The following is a 25827-nucleotide window of genomic DNA, read 5'->3' as shown; positions in this document are numbered from 1 at the left end:
CATTCCAAAGCTGGATTCAAAGCTACACTGCTCAGAGCTGTTGTATACTGTAATGTCATCCATGCAGCTGCCACTTTCTAGTAAGGGTTTTATTTTACCACAGCGCTGGGTTCACATTTATATTGTTTATACTGTTGTATAATATCCTCCATGCAGCTGCTGCTTTCTAGCAAGTGTTTTATCTCATCCTGGTGCTGGATACACTGCTACACTGCTCAGTAGTGGTGAATGATGTCAACCATGCAACTACTGCTTTCTAGTAAGTATTTTATCTCATCCCAGTGCTGGATTCAAAGCTACACTTCTCAGTACTGCTACATACTGTAATGTCATCCATGCAGCTGCCACTTCCTAGTAAGGGTTTTATTTTACCACAGTGCTGGGTTCACATCTATATTGTTCATACTGTTGTATAATATCCTCCATGCAGCTGCTGCTTTCTAGCAAGTGTTTTATCTCATCCTGGTGCTGGATTCACTGCTACACTGCTCAGTAGTGGTGAATAATGTCAACCATGCAGCTGCTGCTTTCTAGTAAATGTTTTATCTCTTCCCAGTTCTGGATTTAAAACTACATTGCTCAGTACTGCTGTATAATGTGATCCATGCAGCTGACACTCTCTAGTAAGGGTTTTATTTTACCATAGCGCTGCGTTCACATCTATATTGTTCATACAGTATAATATCCTCCTGCTGTCTAGCATCTCCTCCCAGTTGTGGAATTACAACTACACTGCTCAGTACTGAAATTTGTGCAGCAGCTGCTTTCTATAGTTTTACTCATGTCTGTGTTGGATTCACAGATAAAGCATAATGTCTTTCATAGTCCTGCAGCTTCTGAACATGTACTAGTCATAGAGATAGGAGAGCAAGGATGCCTCATGTCTGTGTGTGCTGTGTATGGGAGACATCATAGCAGGCGATCTCCACCCACTCGCTCAGAAACAACTGAAAATTAGAGATAAAGCCCTCAGAGCGGACAGGATACAAGTCATATAATGGCCAGAAATAGTGTTATTCTTCATGTGCACACATCACTGTTTATTCTGAACAGTCACTCGAAATGACCGATATTATTCTGCGCTACGCAGGGAGACCCAGAAAGACTGGCACCAAACCTGCAAAGGCGCAGGCACAGACGCACTTGGCGCAAGCTGCCCAGCTAGGCGAGCCTTTGAGGGCCGGAAAAACTCTTCACCCAGCTCCCAGTAAATGAAAGGGGGACTTTAGTAAAGCCTTTCCCAGGCCCACTGTGAGCGGCATCTGGTGACACGGTCAGTGCTTAGTCAAGGACCAGGTGAGTACCTCTGCAAGAACCCCAGGAACTGTAACCAGGAGAGAAAACGAGAAATCCCCTGAAAAGATAGCAACACTTCTGCTATCACCACTCACCACCAATCATATAGGGAACTGCAATAAACAGTAAAGGAATGATCAGGGGACAGGGTTAAATAGTCCACCTAATGATCAGGGGTTGAATACTTCCCAATCATCCCAAGACAACCACTACCTTCTAACTTGCACAGCAGAATGGACACAATCCCACCACTGCCTAGTGCCAGACACAGCAGCATCCCATGTTCCCCGGGCAGAGAAATCAGTGTGAGAGAAGGCGTCCTGCATCCTCACACATCCTAGAGCACCAGAATGCGATGCTCCATAAGATTAGGACAGTTTCCCTGCACACATAGTCGCTTCGCCTCCAGGGTCAGGACAATGGCGGCGCTGCGACCTGGGTAGCATAGTAGCGAACCTGATCGGTTCCCAGGTGGGAGAGCAGAACCATAATTCTTAACAGATATGCATTAAATATAATAGTTTAAAATATTAAATTGGGAGCTTCATTGTAGGCAAGGGCTAATAGGAATGGTAACAATGCCTGTACATCGCTGTAGAATATGTCGGCGCCATACACTGTAAGTAGCAGGAATGAGCTTAATACCTGATTCTTTATGCTGTAATTATATCATTAAAGTTTAATAGTATCAAAAATAACTTGTTTCATTTTTATCTTTTATTATTCTTTGCATGAGCTGATAATAACAATGTAACTGTAGCAAACGCCTAGAGCAGTGAACTAAAGGCGTCTTCCAGCTAAAGCATTTATCACCTATCCGCTAAATGGATAAGAAATGTTACATCATGGGGGCCCCATCCATTGGGATCCCCACTCATCACCACAATGGGGGGGGATCCCATTCTCCTGCTCCCTTCAGCCACAAGACCCGGGACAGAAAAAGTCCCTAAATCCACACTGCATCAGCCGACACCGACCTGAATCCTCAAAGGTCCGTCCTGCAGTCCCTCACCCACTAGATATCGACTGCGAGGCTTCAGAGCTGAACTCCTTATGTGAGAAGAGCCGGTGTCTGCAGTCAGAGCATTGCACACTATTGATTGATACCTTCTTTATAAAAAGTAATGGACCCATCAGGTCCCATCGCAGATTAGACGGCTTTATTTGCATGGAAGAGAAGGAAGAGCTGCAGCTTTTTTTTGCGGCTGAACTCACCACCGCACGCTCCGTCTCATGAATACTTTATGAACTTACATATCAGTATCTCATTAACTTGACAATTAGGCCAATGATAAGCAGCTGTTCATCTGCCAAGCGGGATGTAGCAGCATCTTATCGGGCAGACACCACTGACACCGCTGTATCATCGTCATCTCCTGTCGGTCATTGTGTGATATTGACAGCAAACAAAGCGAAAAGTATCAAAAAGTATAAGAAAAGATACAAATGGTATTTATTCCACCTCTTCTCTTGGTACAATGCGGGAAAGACCAAAGAAAAGTCCGTGCACATGAAAAGCCGCATGGTCAGATCTGCACAGCGGCACACGGAGAGGAATGATCCTGGCGGAGACCACCTCCATGATGAGCAATGTCTTGGATCTCACAGAGTTCATATTTCTCATTGACTCCATATGGCATAGGTCTGGTTACTAGTATACAACCCTTAGGTCTGTATAATCCAGATCTGTAATACGAGCCTGAATCATAGACGCTTTTCTAATAATATTCCTACATCTGTGCAAAACAAAGTAAATCTGCTGCAAAACGGCTTGGAAAAGGGGTTGTCTGACAAAAGATGGCATCTCATCATAACCCGTGTAATGTATTTGTGTGGGGTCACAAATAAACTTACAGAAATCACATGCTATTTTCCTTTTTGCTTTTCAGAAAATTGCTATTATTATTACGTGATTGCAATTTTCTTTACATTGTTAGTGTCACATAAGTGTTATTTGGGGGCATTTTTGCATTTCTCTTAAAGGGGTTTTCCCATCTTCATCCTTCCGGCTTGCACCACTTTTTTGCCTTCCTACTTTCTGCATGCTGGGGTGCAGGACGCTTCTGATGATTGACAGTTCAGACCAGTAGCATGGTTGGTAGCCCAAAAATGTGTATATTACCTGATGCTGCAGAGTCCGCTTTGCCTCTGCGGCATTAAATTAGTGCAAAGGCACTGAAGCCGGTTGAATCCAACAATCCAGGAACTTCACAGCAGTTCTGTAGCAAAAGGCTTGTAAGAGCTGCGCTCCTTGGCTAAGAGACTGCTGATAGAGAGCATAGGTGGTCAGTAACCTAAACAATGAGGAATAAACTCTACAATTAAAAATTCCTCTGTTGTTGAGTACTTTTAATAATAAGCAAAGTGCAAAGTTGCTTGTTTTTACAAGAACTTTGCAATTTTAAGTCGAGATAACCGCCTTTGAAGGCAGCAAGTAGCAGCATAACCCTGAATCTATTGACCTAGGTCTCTCTGAAGCTGTCAGGTCTGGTCATTATACTGGCGGTCACTGATAAGGGTGCAAGAAATCTACTACCCAGCGTGATATCATCCTTCGTGTTAATCTTCGGTGGGAATTTAGGATTTTTGGCAAATTTACAAATGTTTCCAAATTCACTCTGAAAAATTATACTTTGCGTCAATCTGCCACTTTGAGTCTAGAAATCTAAAAAAAAAAAGGGGTCTTCGTCTTCGGTGATTTCCCAGCATTACATTAAATTTCTCCCCTTTAATCACTTTATTATTGTGAAATGATATAATTTTGATTGCATGGTGCACCGGCCTTTTCTCCCACGCTTGGTGAAATCTGATCGCTGGAGCCAAACCCCTTTACTATGAAACCGATAGATTGATAGAGTAAATAAAAACATGGTCGGCATATTTCAGTTTTTAATTAAAAAACATATCTGATCCTTCTGGAAAGCTTAGCGCACATTACGTTCACTGAAGAGGCCACAATGCCGGCTTTGTTAGCACAGAGAGCAGATGGAGCGGCTCCGCAGCACAAGGAGAGAGTTAGTTCCTGGCAGCGGCGAGAATAGCATTAAGGCAAATTACTGTGAAGATCGTCGGTAGGTAAAGTTTGATCCAATCGAGATCTCGGTAGGTGATAGAAAGGAATGTGCGAGTGCACAAATGTCTTGTGGAAGCGAACTTGGAAGTAGTCGAGCAATTTATTCAGGGTCAAGACCAAAGGGAGGAGAATCTGTGCCAAAATGTAATGAAACCAGTTTCAGATTTCAGTCTCATTCCACTAGATCAGAAGGCGGCATTCGGGGGCCGAGCGGCCGCGCGACGCGTTTGTGAGGATGCAGTGGTGTAAGGAGCCAACGAAAGAGCAAATATTTACACCTAAGAATTAGAAGTTACAAAACAGTGATACATGGAAACTTCTACATTTGATGATTTATCATACTACGCCATTTTGTAACTTTTGGTGAAACTCTGAACAGATGTTTTCATGGAAGATCCCGGACTACAAATTCCAGCATTCCTGCTGTGCCGGCTGAGTGGGGAATGGGATCAGGGGAGTGAGTGATTACATTGCAAAAAAAGGAAAAGCAATGAAGAGTATTTTTCTTTTTAAGTGCTTAACCCAAGAGAAAAAAACACAAAAAAAAACTAAAAATGAGCATATACCCTACAGCAAATAAATAAGTAAACAGTAATAGTGCATATAAATAACACAGGGGGCTTAACAGGACGGTCCTATTCTGTCTGTAGTATTAAAACCTTACCATGTCTCATACGACCTCAATGTGAATAAGGGCCGACTGGGACCGGGCCGACTTAGACACCATCCATGGGAAGCGATACAGATGAGATACTTAGCTCAGAAAGGGGAGCCCGGCCTCTGTTTGTACAAAGTACAAGAAATTACAGCAAAACCAAAGAAATGAGCCGGATTATAAGCTGGTATACCTGCAAAGTGTTTGAGCATGTTCACACTGTGGCCATTTCACAGACAAAACCCAAGAAAAAAAAACACAAAAATAACCAAAAATGATCATATACCCGACAGTAAATAGATAAGTAAATAATAATAGTACAATCAAATCACATAGGGTACATGGTTAACAAGGTGCACCTTGTCGCGGTGGGATGACTTTTATGATTTTCTGATCAAAATAGCATTAACTAAGTCCCCTGTTGTTTATGCCAAAAGAGGACTGGACTCTGCAGTTATGGGGTCAGCGGAGTGGGAGTAAGCTTTCTATCTTCTGCTTCTCAGCACTCGTTGACCCCCGTGCATTTTTAGAATGTAGGTGTTAGAACCCTCCTGTTTGTTTTTTCCATCTTGTGTTTTGTAGTCACGTGACCATCTGCCTTTATATTCCAGCTTCGCGCTTCTGGCTGTGCTGGACTTCAGTGTTTGACTGTTTCTCTAACCAGGTGCTTCTGTGCCTATCTCTGTCAGTTCGCTTGGTCCTTCTGGGACCTCTAGTATTTTTTTGTCTGTCTTTTTGTGTCCTGCAACAACTTCTCTGTTTAGGAGGTGTCCCATTTTTGTTCCAGTCCTTAGTTCTTTTAGGGACCCCTCCCCTTATGCTATAGGTCTTCGTTCAGACTAGTCGAGGACTAAGGCGGGTCTGTTCGCTAGGAACAGGCAGCCCACTACATCGTAAGGATTCAGCTTAGTCTTACTGTAGGGACAGCTTTCCCCTATCTTTCCTTAGTACTTGTTGAAGATCATAACAGTAGGAGTTCTTGTGCAGATCAGGGGTGGAACCTAAACACGTCCCGCCTGTGAGGACACATATTCCCTTCGAATCTCAACCCAAAATTTACATTTTTTAAGATCCCAAACTTTTTTTCTCCAATTCAATTCAAATCTAGCTACATGGTGGCCTTTTTAAGGAAATGGTTTAAAAAATCCCATGATACTCACTTCGCCCCTCACCTGGAGCTCCAGCTCCTCGTCTCACCCTCCACTGGTTCTCTTCCTCTCTGACTAGACCTCAAGTGACATCATGACGTCCCACAAAGTTTAGTTAGCCCTAAAAGCGACAAAGAGGATGTGAGAACGTGAGTCAACGGAGGACCAGGCGGGGAGCTGGAACGCCAGGACTGGTTAGAGGCGAGGTGAGTATATTTTAATTTTTAACCCCTCCGTTTAATATTCTTTGGGGTCTGCAGAGACTTCGGGACATAATAAAAGGTTTCTAACTGGAATTTGATTTGCATCAAATAAATTTGTCACAAATTGAACTTTCTGGCCATATTTGAGTGAATTTTTGTCCGATTCGTTCATCTCCACTAATGAATATTCCAAGTTGATTTTTTTACTCCATTTTGCATCACGTATTCGCGGCTCCATTGTCTTCTCTTACGGTGAAGTTAATGTGTCGTCTTGTCCGTGCGCCAGCCTACAAACAATGCGGCAGAATTCTCTCTCCATCCCAACAAGGACATTGTGTTTTACATCCATTCATGCTGTAAATTAAAGCCTGAAGTGAGTGTTACACGTCCGGGCGCGGAATCTCCTACAAGTCTCGGCTTTCATCATCGCGGTCTCACATGTTATGTTTCTGAAATAAAAACACCAGAAGTTGTTTTACAGTTGGGTTCCAAGTCGTCCTCACTCCTCGCTTAGTTGTGGTTGTTTTTGCTCGGTGGTATGTAATTATCCTGCAGCTAGAAACCTTGGGAATGGGGATTTCTCTGTTCTGTAGACGTTCTCTCTGAGAGTCAACTCTGAAGCTTTCCTCTGCTTGGGACTGGGATTAATACTGTAGACTTCATAGGGGGGAGATAAAAGAAATATTTTAGGGTTTAAGAGGTTGGATCTACAAAAGAGCGGATTTCAGATGTTGCCCACCTGATGATTAGCCAATCACTCCACCACTCAGCAGAAGCTGTAGGCCTGCACACTGCCCCCCGCAGGAGAAACGTGGGATTACATGGCACAGTATTACAGCTGGACAGATTTACTAAAATAAAAGTTCGGGATTAATTTGCACCAAAAATAACATTTCTTGTTCACATTCATATGTGGTTTAGACACTTTTTATTTTTTTACACAAGATGCGCAGCATTGTGGAAACATCTTGTCTGGAAAGGGGTAAGCTCTAAGTCATGATAAAATGCGATGCAGATTATTCGCACACGTTCAGCCAATTAATAGTTGATGTATCATTCAGCCTGAGCCGCTGGATTACACCGTCCAGAGAGTGAGATCATTTTAGCAAATCCGCCCCATTGTCTTTTATTACCGGGATCCTCAGCGATCAGCTGCAATCTGAGGAGGAGCCCGGCAGCAAGTGTTCATGTCCCCTGCAGCGCCACCGCTGGAGAAGTGAAGTATTACAGTCACATAGGAACAATGTTTTCCTAATCTACTAAACTCTATTATTGGCAGTAGATGCAGATCACTCTGCCCCCCCTCCATTTAAAGGCATCTTTTTCAGGGCACCTTAAAGGTTCATCCGTGTCCTCTATTCAGTACGACCCCTTTATCTGTTAGTGAATTGAATTCTAAGCAAAATCTGAGTGAAGTCACCAAAGTTCTTCTGTCTGCTGAAATGTGAGTAACGAGGCTGAGATGCAGGAGGATAGATGGCGGCATGTTATAAAACCGCACTAACATCAGCTGCTGGTGTACAAAGTGCCGCAAGAGGGGACAGAACATTCTCCACAGCTAAGATACCATGGGAGTTTATGTAATTGATCTAATGTAGTGGTCCCCACTCAGTAGATTGTGCTGTGTCTCATGGTCACCTGTGGCTTCTAGGCACCTGTTGCTCATGGTTACCTGTGGCTCGTGGGCACCTGTGGCTTCTGGGCACCTCACCTGTTTCTCATGGTCACCTATGGCTTCTAGGCACCTGTTGCTCATGGTCACCTGTGGTTCATGGGCACCTGTGGCTTCTGGGCACCTCACCTGTGTCTCATGGTCACCTGTGGCTTCTAGGCACCTGTTGCTCATGGTCACCTGTGGTTCGTGGGCACCTGTGGCTTCTGGGCACCTCACCTGTGTCTCATGGTCACCTATGGCTTCTGGGCACCTGTTACTCATGGTCACCTGTGGCTCGTTGGCCCTCTGTAATTGGCTTGACCACCACAGGCTTCTGAAAAAATGGTACCCCTGCGGCATCTAGGATATTGTTGAAACCATTATTAGTAGAGATGAGTAAAACAAATTATTTAGAATTTTCCAAAATTAGTGGATTCAGACTAATCAGGATTTTGAGTGATTAGTATAATCCAAATCAGGCAAAATGGCAGCTGGACATAAATTTTGCACTCACCTGTCCAGCCGCACACCCTCTCTACTCTCCAGTCCGCTCCACTCTGGGTCCTTTGCCCCCGACATCATGCCATGTGTCAGTGACTTGGCCTCACACAATGGCATGTCATCGGGGCAATGCACATCATGATATTGTGGGGTGAAGTCATGACGTTCTGCGGTTTAATAGGGTGCGGAGGGGCGATAAATGCCGGGGTGTGGCAGAGCAGACAGGAGAGGGGCTGTGCGGCAGGATAGGTGAGAGCCGGGGCGAGGCAAGTACAATGGTTTTGTATTCTTTGGGGTCTGCAGAGACCTCAGGGCATTATAAGGTGCATTCAATTTGCGGCAAATAAATTATAAGCCAATTGAATTTCAGCAGATTTTCTTATCACTAATGTTTATTACTTGATAACAATATAAAAAAACAATCTCCCCACTGTATGGATGTGGCCAGTGTGCCCACCCTTATCTTTTCTTGTATTTGGCTAATGAAACTAATTTTTCTCTAGACCAGTTCAATACATCATTGTGATATAATATCAAAACCTTCGTCAGGCTGAAGTTCACACCACAACCACTAGGCGGCCACAGACACAGACAGCACAAACTTCTCCAAACAGAGTATCACAATATCATGTTTGTTTTTTTTTTCAGCTGCTTCTCTTGTGTGACTCCTCTTGTTATATTTTAAGTCAAGAGGAAATGTAAGGAAAGAAAAATCTGTATGTGAAAGGATGGTCAGTACCATCTCTCGCTTTAGCACTGGCTTGTTAATCTAAAATATCGTTAATAACTGTCAGCCATGACAATGTGTATCTTATGGAAGTCCTCAATCTGGATGTGTTTTTTTGGTGGGTGCAGCTTCTGGCTATGCCCCTTGTAGACACGTGGAGCACAACCCATCCCATTGTCATTAGCAACATACAGCACACCCTAGTGGTCATGTGGGATGCATGTCAGCCACGGAGATCAAGCACCATGTGACTGTGTGTGGCCTTATCGGTAGTGGCATCCACCAGAAAACCTGGAGAAAAAAGGAAAAGAAGCCGATGAGTGGACTGGGTGGAGAGCGGCACCGCCTGGACGGGTGTGGGGAGGGCTGAGGAAAGTTATGAGATCATTGCTTTTTTTAACCTTTCCCAGCCTTCAAAATCGAGTAAAATGGCGACCGGCTGCTCGTTAACTTGTTGAATATTTGTAAATTAAACCCCCCCAAAAATTTGAATTCTTATGAATCTGAAATTTGGGGGAAATTCATCCCGACTTTAAAGTCGATTCTCTCATCTCTAGTGTGTAAATTTTCTGGACGAGAATTAATTTGCATACATTTTTTCCCATGGAGCATTGCACCTCCTGACTCTCCTCAATGAGAACCAGAACCCACAGAGCTTCACCCGAGGCAAAGATCCAGCTTGTTACCCCGGTCCTGGCTAGTTTGTATCCGGAGCCAACGGTTATACAATGTATCAAAAGACAAGTTCTGTCATTGAGTATCAAATACACAGACGCTTATTTCTGTATCAACTCCAACTAACAAAGACTAAAATGGGGTCCGGGCCGAGTGTCGGAGGCCGTAAATGTGATTTCTTTAGGTTTAGTTTTGCGAGAAGGACAAGATGGGGCGCGAGGTCTTCATTTATTTTCCCATTCCACGGTTTGCTCCTCCGGAGAGGATTCATCCTGAGTGGGGCTGACACTTCGTCTGGCAGGACATAACTCACAACAAATTCAGTTTTCTTGGAACAATGCATTGATATTTACCACATCTCAAAATGAGTTGAGGGAATTTCAGCCGCCGGTGATTGACAACATTATTCTTTGAAGAGGATTTCAGATAAATTCCTTAATGCCCCATCTACATAATGCCGTGAAGAAGGCTTTGGCGCTAGTCTGACTTTTGGGAAACCACTTTTTAATAATGAGGGTAAACTGCTTTTACATGCAAAACACAACTCCTTAGAACTGAGCTGAAGTTTCTCCATCCTTGTGTACTTTTTTTCCGGTTGCTTCTGCCGCTATTGTCAAGTTTCATATCAGAAATATATCAAAGGCGCTGCAGAATAAAACATCTCCGAGGCTCAATGATTGCCTTTCCAGCAATTAATAAAATATATGTGCAGACTCACAGACGTCTGGCTATGTAAAGAGAAGTGTTTAGAGTCTTACAGAAGCATCTCCAGCCATTTCTGTCCCCCTCCTTCCCCTCCGCCGATCACTCGAGCAGTATGATTGCTGCGTTATCACGCTGAGAACTTTCTGCAATCCGGCGATGGAACCGTAGAAGATTTGCTCCAGGAACAAAACTATTTGCATTGAACATGGAGTCTGGCATAAAGCGTTATCTTCATTCCTTTATTGACTCTTTACCCCGGACCCCTGACTCGGCTTCATTCACTGTATCTGTGCAGAAACGTCTATTAACAAAGCAAAAGCCATAGTAACCTTCATTATCACAGTAATTAAAATGCTACCTGGTTTCTAATCTTTTCTACAATGTGTACAGCAACATACTTCATGTATAGAGGTAATCCTGGAGTGATAGATAGATGATGAGCCCTTTGCAAAAATCCGATATCATGCACTTGGATGACATCTTAGTGCCGTCTGATTTTCATGGACGGACAGAATGGAGAACATGGAGCCATATTTTTTTCCCCATCTCCTCATCTGAGAAAATCGGATCACACTATTGTAAGAGGGTGACCGGGACGGTCATGCGCCTCTGCCCTCTTAATGCACATAATGCTGTGTTCTATGTTTATATATGAACATTCATATGATCTAATGTCTGATGGGTTACTGATAGGGTCAATATAGGTTAGTTCAGGTAGACTATTAGCTTAATAGAAGAAGTAGTGCAGAGGTGGGCACTGTAGCACACAGAGTATGCAGTTATAAGTAGTGCAGAGGTGGGCACTGTAGCACACAGAGTATGCAGTTATAAGTAGTGCAGAGGTGGGCACTGTAGCACACAGAGTATGCAGTTATAAGTAGTGCAGAGGTGGGCACTGCAGCACACAGAGTATGTGACGCGCCCCTGGGCCTACTTAGTGTAGCGTTGCGCACGCGGGGACTACCCGGAGCCGGGCCTGTTGGGGGTAGTAGTTTCGTGGCGGTGACCCGGTCCGTGCCCAGGGAGTCAAACTGTGTGGCTGAGTATTAGCAGTAGATGTAGGACGACTACGCCACCCGTTGAATGCAGCTATGGAGCTGCCGCTGCAGGGCAGACCGCTGAGGCCGGTGGAAGGATGGTGCAGCGTGGATGGTATAACCCCCAACGGGAGGGGTATGGCCTCAGGGCAGCCGACGTGGATGATGGGGGTAGCAGGAACCACTCAGAGACGATGCGGTGTAGTTCAGGGTCTTTACTGGTGATAAAGATAGACCCTCCCGGAGTACTGGCTAGCGATCGGGGCCTGGTCAGTCTTTGAGCAGATGGGATCTCCCCTGGCCAGGCGGAGTTGTAGGCCTCCCCAACTAATTGTACTCTTCTGGCTACCTTGCTAGAGGCGGGTAAAAGTAGCCCACGTCCCTGAGTGTACCGTGTGGTGCTCACCCGTATGGCCGGTGACTCGGGGCCTTCTAGTGGCTTCCGCTCCACGACGGCGGTGCTGGTCCCACGCGTGTGACCGTGCCTTCGGGTTTCTTGGCCAGAGGACCTGAAATCCCCTGCCGGGCGGTTTCTGCTGCTGGGTCTGGGTTAATCCCCACAGCCTCGGACTCCGGGTCCGGTGGTAACTCTTCAATCAGGGCGAGCTCTGCAGCTGCCAGCCCCTGATTCCTTTTAGCACGACTTCCCAAAGCTCCTGATCTCTCTTTCCTATAGCTGCTTCTCCTCTTCTCAACTCTACTCTACTCACTAACCCTGCCTCAGCCCCAGCTTTATATAGGGGAAGTTTTTCCCCTCCCAGGACTGGGCAGGAGGTGTGGCATGCATAGGATTCCTGACCAAGAGACCTCCCACCTGCTCTCAGACATAACATTGCTATTACTGTGGAGACCAGACCCCTGGGGTGCCACATTCCCCCCTAGTGAAAGTTAGTACTCCGGGACTAAACATACTTTTGTAAACATAACAAGGTGCAAACAATAACATTCTAATAGAGACAACACATAAGGTGGTCACGGCGTGTCCGCAACCGGGTGTAACTTTTGAGGAAAACAAGGGTGTCCATTTCACCAACACAGGGAGACGTAACCAGGTAGGGGTCTGTCCTGCCCCGAGTCCTTAACAGTCTTTCAGTCCGTCCTGGGTTACGCTCCAACTATATACACAAAGGATTCCCGGTAAATCCACCAAAGACTCCTATAAATAACTAGAAACACATAATTATACACAAGCAACAATAAACAGGTAAACATTAATAAAATAGCTTGAACATTTAGATCCTCCACCGTATGGGCAGCTGGCCTCTAGTGACCCTAGTGGACCTACGGAGCTGGTTGATTGGTCCTGAGCTACAGGGTATAGGGGCTGTCAAGGGTAAACTGGGCAGCTGTCTACGGACTCTTTGGCTCACTAGGGGTATGGCAGGCTCACTATAAGCAGAGGGTTGATTTTCCTGGTCTGCTTGTGTGGGGCCTTCTGCCTCCTGGACCGGCTGTTCTTCCAGTTCTACCTGCGTCTCCGTAGGCACTTGGGATGCTGGTTGGAGGAACGTGAGGACGGGTACCACAACAGCACCATTGACTTGAGTCCAAGACCGAGGGAAGTCTCCGAGCACAGTACTAACCATATCTTCCCTTTCCTCTACGGGTCGAGGGTCCTCTTGTTCCTCTTCAGGGTTCCGTAGCTGTTCGGGACACTTCTTTAGGTGATCCCGGGATACAATGGCTGTGGTTTCCCTCCGTCTTTACTGATTGTACAGATCTTCGGGTTGTCGTGGCTTGAGGGCAGTACGGTGTACGGGTCCTTCTCCCATTGGTCGTCCAACTTGTGGAGCCGTCTTTTCCTCTTCAAGACCTGCTCTCCGGGCACCAGGGGAACAGCGGGAGCATACTGGTTGTAAGTTTTCTCTTGTCTTTCCCTAGCTTGACAGAGACTTTGCTCCACGCTCTCCTGTACTTTCCGGTACTGCTGCTGCCTCTCTGTGTCCCAGTCTGCTTCTGGTGAAGTGTCCTCGGGTGTCAGGACTCCCATCTCCAGATCAACAGGAAGCTTACCAGGTCTTGCCCTCATTAGGTAAGCCGGGGTACAGTTTGTGGAACCTACAGGGATGTGGTTGTATAGGTCCACCAGGTCGGGCAGCTTTTCAGGCCACAGACTACGTTCTTCCAGGGGCAATGTTTTCAGAAGATCTATCACCACCTGGTTCAATTTCTCACAAAGTCCATTAGTTTGCGGGTGATAGGGTGTTGTTCTAATCTTCCGGCAGCCATACAGGGTGCAGAACTCCTGGAAGACCTCCGCTTCAAAGGCAGGCCCCTGGTCCGTCACACCTGCTCCGGGTATCCATGCGGACGGCAGAAGTGCTGCTGGAAGGCTCTAGCTGCTGTGTGAGCCGTTAAGTCCTTGACGGGGACGACAACCAAGAACCGGGAGTAGTGATCCACGATGGTTAACGCGTAGACGTAGCCACTTCTGCTTGGGGTCAGCTTTACATGATCCAAGGCTACCAGTTCCAACGGCTGTCTGGTGATGATGGACCGCAGGGGAGTCTTCTGGCTGGCACGGTCCCTCCTTCTTAAGTTGCATGGGCCACAGTCTCTGCACCACCTCTCGATGGTTCCTCTCATGCCTACCCAATGGAACCGCCCGCGCAGCAGAAACTCCAGCTTCTTCCATCCGAAATGCCCAGCTCCGTCGTGGTATGCCTCCATCACCATAGCTGCGTCTCTTCTTGGCACCACTACTTGCCAGATTAGTTCATGCGTCCGGGAGTTAACCATTCTGCGGCACAACTTTCCCTTATAAAGGAACAGTCGACTCTTCTCAGCCCACAGTTGCTTGGCTTCCTCCGCAGCGTCTGGGTCAAGGCGTGCATCTGGCCGAGTCAGCATCTCCTTTACCAGTCGGACGGCAGGGTCACTGTCTTGCGTCTCCGCCCAGTTGTAATGAGGTAATGGGTTAAACGTAGCGGATTGCTTACTCCTTACACGGTGGGAATACTGGATAGTCCCATGATGGTGGAACGCGGGGAGTTCAACTTCTTCCAGTTCCTCTAAATCTTCCCCTACGTCCGGTAGGTTCGGCATCCTGGACAGGGCGTCCGCGTTGGTATTGGAGCGTCCTGCCCGGTATTTGATTGTAAACTCATAGTTGGACAAGCGGGCCATCCATCTCTGCTCTAGGGCACCGAGTCTTGCAGTGTCCAGGTGTGTCAACGGGTTTTTATCCGTGTACACGGTGAACCGGGAAGCAGCAAGGTAGTGCTTAAAGCGTTCGGTGACTGCCCACACCACTGCCAGGAACTCTAGCTTAAATGAGCTGTAATTCTCAGGGTTTCTTTCGGTGGGTCGCAGTTTCCGGCTGGCGTAAGCAATTACCCGTTCCCTCCCCTGCTGGATCTGGGACAGTACGGCTCCTAGCCCGATGTTACTGGCGTCGGTGTAGAGGATAAAGGGCTGGCTATAATCAGGGTACGCCAGGATTTCATCCCCCGTGAGGGCCATCTTCAGCTGGCGGAAGGACTCTTCTTCCAGCTTCTCCCATCTGAAGGGTGGCTTCTGGTTCTTGGCCTTCCTGGACTGGCCTATCAGGAGGTCCTGCATAGGAGCTGCCTTTTTGGTGAAACCGGGAATGAACCTTCGGTAGTAGCCTACCAACCGAGGAACTGCCTCACTTCCTTTACGCTGGAGGGGCTTGGCCATTCCTTAATTGCGGTGATCTTATCAGGGTCGGGAGCCACTCCGTCAGCACTCACCACGTGTCCCAGGTACTGCACCTTTGGCTTCAGGAGGTGACACTTGGAGGGTTTCACCTTTAGGCCGTAACTTGCCAGAGCTTCGAACACTTCCGCCAGGTGTTTCAGGTGGTCCTCGTAGGTCTTGGAATAGACGATGACATCGTCCAGGTATAACAGGACCGTCTCAAAGTTTCGGTGTCCCAGACAGCATTCCATCAATCGCTGGAAGGTTCCTGGTGCGTTGCAGAGTCCGAACGGCATGCAGGTAAACTCGCTAAGTCCCATCGGGGTGGTGAATGCGGTCTTCTCCGGTCCGCCTCTGCTACCGGAACCTGCCAGTACCCGCTAGTGAGATCCAAGGTGGAGAAGAAGTTAGCAGATTTTAAAGCAGCCAAAGACTCCTCTATTCTTGGTAAGGGGTACGCATCTTTGTGTGTGATACGGTTAATTTTCTGGTAATCTACACACATTCTCATGGTGTTGTCTTTCTTTTTGACCAAGACTAGTGGAGCTGCCCAGGGGCTACAGCTATCCCTGATTACCCCAGCCTCCTTCATGTCTCTAAGCATCCCCTTGGCGTGTTGGTAGTGTGCAGGGGGTACGGGTCGATACCTCTCTTTTATGGGAGGATGGTCTCCCGTGGGGATGTGGTGTTCTACCCCCTTGACTCGCCCGAAGTCTAACGGGTGTTTACTAAACACTCTCTCGTACTCTCGAACCACCCGGTAGACTCCCTGTTTCTGGTGGGAGGGAGTGGAGTCAGTACCCAAATGTAGTTGCTGACACCAATCCTCCATTATTTTCTTAGAGCCGTTACCTTCCTCCGGGTGAGATGGAGGCAAGGGTTCCACAGACTGTATAGAATTTTGGTTGATAGTATATAATTTGGCTAGCGTAGCATACCGGGGCAGGTATACTTCCCTTTTCCCGATATTTATTATACGAACGGGCACCCTCCCATGGCGTACATCAACTACCCCCCGTGCTGTCAAAATGGTGGGCCTACTGTCTGAGTAGACTGGTTCTACCATGGCCTGGTAATCTCTACCTCTCAGACCAATAGCTGCCCGGCACCAAATCATCATTTCACTTTTCGGGGGCATGGCAATAGGGAAAGAGTCACACATTCTTACGCTACCAATCTCACCACCGGAGAGTTCCTCCTGTTGCCGTCGCATCAGTGCCCGGATCTCTTTCTGGAGCACTCGCTGCTGGCCGGAGCTGGCGTTCTTGGCAACCTGCTGTAAAATGAAAATCACCTCTGCAAGACAATTTTCAATCACATTAGTTCCTAGAGTTATCTTTGGGTGACTCTCGCGCTTGTCAATGTCTACAATGATCAGTCCCTGTGCTGCCAGTTCGACTCTACCGATTTTAATGGTCATTTCTTTAAATCCGATCTGTGGCACGGGCTGACCATTACTGGCGATGATACTCAAGTCGTCGTCTGGATAGCGGGTTATATCCGAGTCATTCCAGTACTGCTTGAAGAGTACGTACGGGATGGTGGTGACCTGTGACCCGGTGTCCAGTAGGGCACTCATAGGGATGCCATCCAGTACCACAGGCAAGACTGGACGTCCTCCCACATATTTGTCGCGCCAGTTCGATGGGCCTGGTGATCTTTTTCCTGGGGGTTGGCCCTCTACCCCAGGTTGTGCCAGTTTAAAGGACAGTACCTTGCCATATGTCCGGGTTGATTGCAGCGGCGGCAGATAGGTTGTCCGTCCTCGTTGTACCGGTCGCTGGGTCTTCCTCTGGCCGGTAGGGTCCTCCTTGGTCGACGCCACGGGATGTCCTCCGGTCCGGATGCCAGCTGGATCTTCCCTGGAGTGGAAACCTGTAAAGACTGCACAGTTCGGGTTAGCGCAGCAACGCTTTTAGCTAGCTCTTGGACCTGATGGTGCAGGTCCGGAGCCGGGTCATTGTTCAAAGCCTGCGCGTCAGCTCCCACAGGCCCTGTCGACAAGGGCGCCGCCTCCTGGTGGTAAGCGGTAGTAGGGCGCCTGTGGGTCACCACGCCACCCGGTGCCGGTTCTCGGAGCACCCGGATGGCTCTGTCCTTGAACTGTGCAAAGTCCAGATGAGGATCCTGTAAGGCCATTGCCCGCAACTGGGTTCGGTGGGCATTGCAATATAGTCCCTCTATAAATTGTTCGGTCAACAGCCTGTCCTCGTTTCCCACGCCGTCAGGGTCGGTCTGCTTAATGGCTCTCAGGGCCTCTTGTAGGTTTAGTGCATAGTCCCTTATACTCTCATGTGCTCGCTGCTTGCACCCATAGAATCTAAGCTTAATCTCGGCTGAGGTGCGGGTATCAAAGGTGTCCCTCAGCCGGGTTAGTATCCCTGCGACAGTCCTCCTCCCAGGTGGCCAGGACTTTACCTCCCTTTGGGCTGCCCCAGTTAGTTGGGCCACCAGGATGCTCACTTTTTGCTCCTCTGTGAGGGGGTACACCTGGAAGAGGCTATCCAGCTTTTCTTTAAAGTCATTCAGGGTATGTGACTCCCCTGAGTACTGGGGTAGCCAGGCTGCTCCCGGGATATAGGGCATGGTGAAAGGCATGACTGCAGCAGCGGTGGCGCTGGCGGGGGTTGAGGCAGTGAAACTCTCCTCCGTATCCGACATCTTTCTCCCCCCCTAGTGGACCGTGGCCTACCTTGCGATGATCCTCTTCCGTAGGCCGCGGCTCCGCAGTGGATCGTCAGGGTTGAGGACCTTCCGTCGCGCTCCTGTGACGTCGGCGTCTGCTGGGCTCCTTCCAGGACCTTACGCAACGTCCGGACGTGAGGCGGGGCTTCAGTTTTCGCGCGCTTTTGGAGTCCACGCCCCTCTTCTTCCTGCGCGGCGTATTCAAGATGGCGTCCAACGGCGGGAAAACTTCGCGGATGGCGGGAAGAAGGTAGAAGATGGCGCCGGATGGCGGGAAAACTTCGCGGATGGCGGGAATCTTCACCACTGGTAAGTTTGAACAGTCTTTTTCAGGCACGCAGTTCCCGGTGGTTGCGGGCACGAAATCCTGCCGACTACGCCAAAAGTTGACGCGCCCCTGGGCCTACTTAGTGTAGCGTTGCGCACGCGGGGACTACCCGGAGCCGGGCCTGTTGGGGGTAGTAGTTTCGTGGCGGTGACCCGGTCCGTGCCCAGGGAGTCAAACTGTGTGGCTGAGTATTAGCAGTAGATGTTGGACGACTACGCCACCCGTTGAATGCAGCTATGGAGCTGCCGCTGCAGGGCAGACCGCTGAGGCCGGTGGAAGGATGGTGCAGCATGGATGGTATAACCCCCAACGGGAGGGGTATGGCCTCAGGGCAGCCGACGTGGGTGATGGGGGTAGCAGGAACCACTCAGAGACGATGCGGTGTAGTTCAGGGTCTTTACTGGTGATAAAGATAGACCCTCCCGGAGTACTGGCTAGCGATCGGGGCCTGGTCAGTCTTTGAGCAGATGGGATCTCCCCTGGCCAGGCGGAGTTGTAGGCCTCCCCAACTAATTGTACTCTTCTGGCTACCTTGCTAGAGGCGGGTAAAAGTAGCCCACGTCCCTGAGTGTACCGTGTGGTGCTCACCCGTATGGCCGGTGACTCGGGGCCTTCTAGTGGCTTCCGCTCCACGACGGCGGTGCTGGTCCCACGCGTGTGACCGTGCCTTCGGGTTTCTTGGCCAGAGGACCTGAAATCCCCTGCCGGGCGGTTTCTGCTGTGGGGTCTGGGTTAATCCCCACAGCCTCGGACTCCGGGTCCAGTGGTAACTCTTCAATCAGGGCGAGCTCTACAGCTGCCAGCCCCTGATTCCTTTTAGCACGACTTCCCAAAGCTCCTGATCTCTCTTTCCTATAGCTGCTTCTCCTCTTCTCAACTCTACTCTACTCACTAACCCTGCCTCAGCCCCAGCTTTATATGGGGGAAGTTCTTCCCCTCCCAGGACTGGGCAGGAGGTGTGGCATGCATAGGATTCCTGACCAAGAGACCTCCCACCTGCTCTCAGACATAACATTGCTATTACTGTGGAGACCAGACCCCTGGGGTGCCACATATGCAGTTATAAGTAGTGCAGAGGTGGGCACTGTAGCACACAGAGTATGCAGTTATAAGTAGTGCAGAGGTGGGCACTGTAGCACACAGAGTATGCAGTTATAAGTAGTGCAGAGGTGGGCACTGTAGCACACAGAGTATGCAGTTATAAGTTAGGAAAGAGTTAAGGGGTCTAGGAGCTGCTCCAGTGTGGGAGGAGAAGGTTCAGTGAAGGACTGAGACACTTCCTGATTGCAGGCAGTTCTAGTTGAGTGAGGGACAGTGACTAGTGAGGACATGTCAGGAGGACACAGGAGGAAGTACAGGAGAAGGGTGTGTGTGTGTCACATTCTGGGAGTTTTTGGACCACCTTATCTGGAAGGTGAATCCGAACAGTCTAAACAGCGGGGACAGCAAGAACAGATGTACATGGAGAGGTCAATGAGGGATCTTCACCTTACGTGCCAAGACAGGACAGCCTCATCAGGGAGGTGGATCCAAGCAGGTCCGGCAGTGGGACAGAGAATGGAGTTACCCGGAGAGCTGGTGCACTCGGCGTTGGTCTTCATGTCCAAATCGGTGTCCGTGACTTTCATTGCTGGTAAAGTGCCGCTGTATGTGAAGAGATCACAAAGAGACTGTATCACGTGTTACTCCCTGTATGTGACTGTGGCTGCAAGCAAAGAAGTTTTTACGTGTTTAAGCTGGTCTGGTTTTCTCCTTCTGAAGGTTAAAAGACTCAACACCTGGGACGGCAGGTCAGAAATAAGTATGGAGGTCTCCTCCACGGAGACACCACAACACACACACACCCAGGGATTCTCCGAGTCCCCTTTTTCTGTAGCAGGCCAGGGTGAGTGTTTAATCACTGAAACTGACATGCCACTCGCCAACGACTGCCACCCTGCCCCCATTACATTTGGCGTAGTCGGCAGGATGCGAAGTCCTCGCATCCAAACAGCGGGGTGAACAGGTCCTGTGGTAAGAGAGAGAAGATGCCGGATAAGGACCGCAAGAAAAATGCCTCTGGCGCAGATGAGGAGCCTAAAAGATAAACAGATAAAATGGAAAGAATTGAAAAACATGCAAACCAAGATGGCGGACGAAAATGGTGATCTCAATACGGCGGCCGGCAACGTGAGTCCCAAGATGGTGGATGATGGTGCGGAGGCTGGCGATAGCTCCGCCCATCATGGGCATCTTGAGCACGAAATGTCACGAAAAACTGTATGGCATGGACGCCAGGCTGGGCTAGACTGCTGCCCTCTGTGAGTGGTGCCCACCTGCGGTGGGCGCGGCGAAGAAAGAAGGAACCCCGCCCACCATTGAAGATCCCAGAGTCAGAGTGGGAAGAATTGGTGGAGCAGGATTTGTTGGCCAACGGGCCTGTGATGGACATTTTTTTGTGGGTCCCAGGAGCAAGGGGACCGGGGTCAGACAGACCCATATTCACAGGATCTTAAATGCTACAAGGGCCCATACATCTGACAGACATGCAGGTGGGGGCTCAGGTCCAAATTTTGCAGCAGGGCCCATCAGACTCTAGTTACACCATTGGTGGTAAGCATAATCAGCCTGATTCTGCTGCATGAGAGACAATACTGTCGTGTGACCCCAGCCTTATGCAGCATATATAGGTTATTCTTATCTCCAAATGCTTTAACCCTTTAAGGCCATTTTACAGCTGAATCTCTTGGTTACAGCTGTTTTTTATGACTACACTCCAGTATTTCACCTTAAACATCCTCAGGTCGCACTCTCTCGCTTTTCCGCTTTTCTGCTTTTGTTGTCTTACTGTAAAGATAAGACAGACTGAGATTTATTATATTGGCAAATTGCTAATAAATGAGTATTTATTCCCAGAGATCTATTGATCTCCTTTTATTTTCTTTTTCTTCGGGTTATTATTATAGACTAAGATGAGTGATACAGAGAATGGGTTTTGCTGTGTATTATACAATCTGTATAGCGAGAGGCGCAGGGCTGAGTAGTCACCAACACTTGGTCTCTAGGTCCAGTCCTCATCACTCGTTAACTTTTTCTCATTTTTATTTCTATTTTTCTTTCAAATAAAAAAAAAAAACAGACAAAAGAAAGAAAGACAGAAGATAGAGAATACGGCGAGAAGACACCGAGAGGACAGACGTAACTATCGCTACACATCGCTTCTTCAGAGGCAAAAACTCCTTTCTGCTTTGAACAAAATTCTGATGATTTCTCTTGGATTCTTATGTTTTTCATCTTCTCGTTTTAGTTTCTTGTTCTTGACTTTATCTGGCACCTGCTTTAATAAATTACCTGATTTCACCTTCTCAAGTCCAGCAATACTTTCATTTCTCTGTACAACCTCCTGCTTTTCTTCGTTCACGGATAAAGTTTTACTTTCAAACCACTCAACTTGCTTTGACTCTTCCCTTTTTTCAGCTTTCTTCGTTCTCTTCAAAACTCTCTTCCACCTCCGTCTTCCCAATAACAAAAAGAAGAAGAAAAAAAAACAGATTTTCCAGCAGTACAAGCTCTTCCACCTGATAATTCGTCTTCCTATTTCATCCATATCATATTATGAATCTTCTCTTGCTGTTCCTGACCTCCATCCTTCTCTTTTGCAGATTTATGACCAATTTTGTAAATAGAAAAAGTTTAAACCATCAATTAAACTTTATTAAACTCCAGGAGGCGATACTCTAAAGGTGGCCATACTCAACGGTATAAGGTCAGCTGAATGTGTATGTGTCTCGCTCACTGACACGATCTTAAGTCTTCCTGGAGGTTTATTCAGATCTACTCTAAAAATTCAGCTTGGTCGTTCTTCGAACACTTTGGCTTTGTTTCTTGCTTGACCAGTCCCAGCGGCTCCAATCAGCCTTTTGTTAACCCTGTCTCCTCTGTGCTCTGCCTGTGTTGCTTGCTGGACTCTAGTTATTAAGTCATCTAGTCCCTGACTTCGTGCTTCTGTCTTCCGCCTGCCCTGACCTTTCTGACTGCACATTTCATTGCCCAATTCTGGCACAGTAACCTGGTGTTATCTAACTCAGCGGATCCGATGTCTCTCCTGTGCTCTGTGACTGTATCTTCTTGCATCCTTGTAATAATGTCATATGACGTGATATACGGCCCCATTTCCCACTATCCAGTAGCTGAACAGCAGATCGTCTAGGCTGCTTCTTGTGTGCAATGCTAAAGCTTTGCCTTGTCCCTAATCTTGTACTTCTGTCTGCCGCCTGCCCTGACCCTTTGCTAGACTGACTGCGTACGAATTCCATCCACTCATTTGGCTCAGCAAGTCGCTGCTATCTGACCAACCTCACTTCAGCCATTGGTGACGGAGTCTCCATGGAAGTACTGACCTCCATCTGCATCCAACCAGAGGGTTGTGTCAGAATCAGCTGACATTCATTCAGCCAATGCCAAGGGATAAAAAAAGATCAGGCACTTTGAATTTCAACATGTCCAATCACTGTTCTCAAGAGAAGAGTGTCAGCAGTATAATCATTTGATTATCATTGAAAGGGTATGGCCACCATAAAGAATATGGCCTCCTTTGGGCCTTTTTTTTTTAAACCTAAATCCATATGTTTTGTTGTAAAATTAATGTTTGCCATTGCATTTCATTAAACATGTTACCTACTACCGCATTTGTGTTGCACCGTCTATTGCTGGTTGTAGAATGAGTTTACTGAGAATCCATCATTGAGTTCATTCTGATGGAGTTTGTAACTCCTTTATCTGGCTTATCCTGAGTTTCTCTCAGCTGATTTATGATACGATGAAAGTTCAGTTTAACTTTGATGTGGTCTGTGATGATGAGTCAGCTGATAGAGCTCAGAAAAGACAAATCAAAAAGTTACAAATTCCCCATCAGACATAGCTCACTGGCAGATTCTCAGTTAGCTCATTCTGTAGAGATCAATAGACATTGCAACCCAGGGTATATAGGAGGTAGACAGTGCAACATTTTTAATGAAACCGTTTTGCATAAATTATTTTTATCTCAAAATGTATAACAAAAAAAAATGCCTCCAAGCATCTTCATATCCTTTAAGATAAGTGGTCGTGAAGTATTGAGAGAAGAGCACTATGGAGAGTATCACAGAACAGTAAATGAGCCTATATCAGGTGATTGCTGTAGCATCGGCGTCTCTCCCTCCTGCCCGGCAGAGACGCCGTCCCCCTTACCGCCGCAGTCCTGCTCCGGCGTCTTCTGGCCTCCCTGCAGCTGCTGCTGGTGCACGCAGCCTCCCCGGCTCTGTGCTTAGGGCGTGTGCGCGCTCCATCCCTCTTAAAGGGGCCGCACGCGCCATCCTAAGGAGTCCCCGGCCAATGGCCGGAGGACTTCCCCTATAAAAGGCACCTCCTCCAATATGGAGGTGCCGTGCAAGGTTGTAGCTTTGTGTGTTATACTCTGCTTCAGCCCTCAGGTCCCGCTGTCAGCCTGACTACCAGTCCACCAGCCTGACTACAAGTCCAGTCCACCAGCCTGACTACCAGTCCACCAGCCTGACTACAAGTCCAGTCCACCAGCCTGACTACAAGTCCACTCCACCTGCTTGTCTACTCTCCAGCCCGACAGTCTGTCTATGGGCTCTGTCCGCCTGCTTACCTGGAAGCACCTGCCCGTTACCTGCCGGGCCTGCCAGCCCGCTTACCTGGAAGCACCTGCCTGTTACCTGCCGGGCCTGCCAGCCCGCTTACCTGGAAGCACCTGCCCGTTACCTGCCGTGCCTGCCAGCCCGCCTACCTGGAAGCACCTGCCTGTTACCTGCCGTGCCTGCCAGCTCGCTTACCTAGAAGCACCTGCCTGTTACCTGCCGTGCCTACCAGCCCGCCTACCTGGAAGCACCTGCCTGTTACCTGCCGTGCCTGCCAGCTCGCTTACCTAGAAGCACCTGCCTGTTACCTGCCGTGCCTGCCAGCCAGCCTACCTGGAGGCTCCTGCCTGTTACCTGCCGTGCCTACCAGCCCGCCTACCTGGAAGCACCTGCCTATTACCTGCCGTGCCTACCAGCCAGCCTACCTGGAGGCTCCTGCCTGTTACCTGCCGTGTCTACCAGCCCGCCTACCTGGAAGCACCTGCCTGTTACCTGCCGTGCCTACCAGCCAGCCTACCTGGAGGCTCCTGCCTGTTACCTGCCGTGCCTACAAGCCCGCCTACCTGGAAGCACCTGCCTGTTACCTGCCGTGCCTACAAGCCCGCCTACCTGGAAGCACCTGCCTGTTACCTGCCGTGCCTACCAGCCCGCCTACCTGGAAGCACTTGCCTGTTACCTGCCGTGCCTACCAGCCAGCCTACCTGGAGGCTCCTGCCTGTTACCTGCCGTGCCTACCAGCCCGCCTACCTGGAAGCACCTGCCTGTTACCTGCCGTGCCTACCAGCCAGCCTACCTGGAGGCTCCTGCTTGTTACCTGCCGTGTCTGACAGTCCGTCTACCCGGATCACCCGTTAGCCTGCCTGCCGCGCTCACCCGCTGTACCGGTCAGTCCCTGCCTTCTGACCCGTGGGAGTCACCTGCTCTTATACAAGGTCGGTCCCAGAGTAGCACCTGGTCCCTCTGCTCGGTCCTTCCTTGGTCACGGAGTTGATTGAGCCGCCTTACGACCTTGGTTTGTCCGAGTTGATACCTAGTTACGCCCCTCTGGTCCCTCCTTGCACCGCAGCACAAAGGTTCCTCCCTCCCGGATTCATAACAATTGTGGACACATTGTTACTTTTTATAAACTTATCACTAAAACCAAAGAAACAATGTTACAAAAAATGTAGAAACAAACACAGAATTACAAAACTACAAAAAGAACAGAATTTGTACACATGAGGTTGAAGCTTCATCTCAGTATTAATTTTAGGGGGTAAATGTCTTTTCGGGTAATATCTGGTGTATTATGCGCCTTATTAATAATCGTTCTCTTTTATGGTTATCAGAATATCAGTTTTAATAAAATCTCTCTTGGCCCCGGGCGCCAAATGCATCTGATTATCGCTCCTGAAATTGGCGTCTCATGGAAACGGTTCATAAATGTCCTTAACCTTTCAACCATGTAGAAAGACATAAATCTGTCCAGCCAAAGACAAAGCAAAACAACATGACCCGACACTTGTTAATTCTCCTAATGAACTTGACTATCAACTTTCATGTCAAAGAAACCCTAATTAAAATATTGAAATGAAAGCCGCTCTGCCATTTGTGCGATCCTCCGGAGGGTTTTCTTCACTATCAGATGGGGAGCAATCTCCTAATATTTTGACAAAGAGATGCCCATAATGTGCCTTCAAAAAAACACAACAGCCCATTATTTCCCGGGAAACAAAGGAGACACGAGGAATATAATGATATAAAAAGACAAATTGGATTACAATCATAAAACAAGCGGCCCAGCGAAGCGGAGCCAAAAGGAAGATAAACGCGCTCGTTTCACTCTAGAAAAAAGAAAGTTATATCGTTTTAGGAAAAAA

This window comes from Phyllobates terribilis, unplaced genomic scaffold (assembly GCF_046119375.1).
Source record: "Phyllobates terribilis strain yellow unplaced genomic scaffold, ASM4611937v1 Scaffold_8__6_contigs__length_399053987, whole genome shotgun sequence".
Lineage (NCBI taxonomy): Eukaryota > Metazoa > Chordata > Amphibia > Anura > Dendrobatidae > Phyllobates > Phyllobates terribilis.
The sequence above is the reverse complement of the archived record's forward strand: the minus strand, read 5'-3'. Positions refer to the sequence as shown.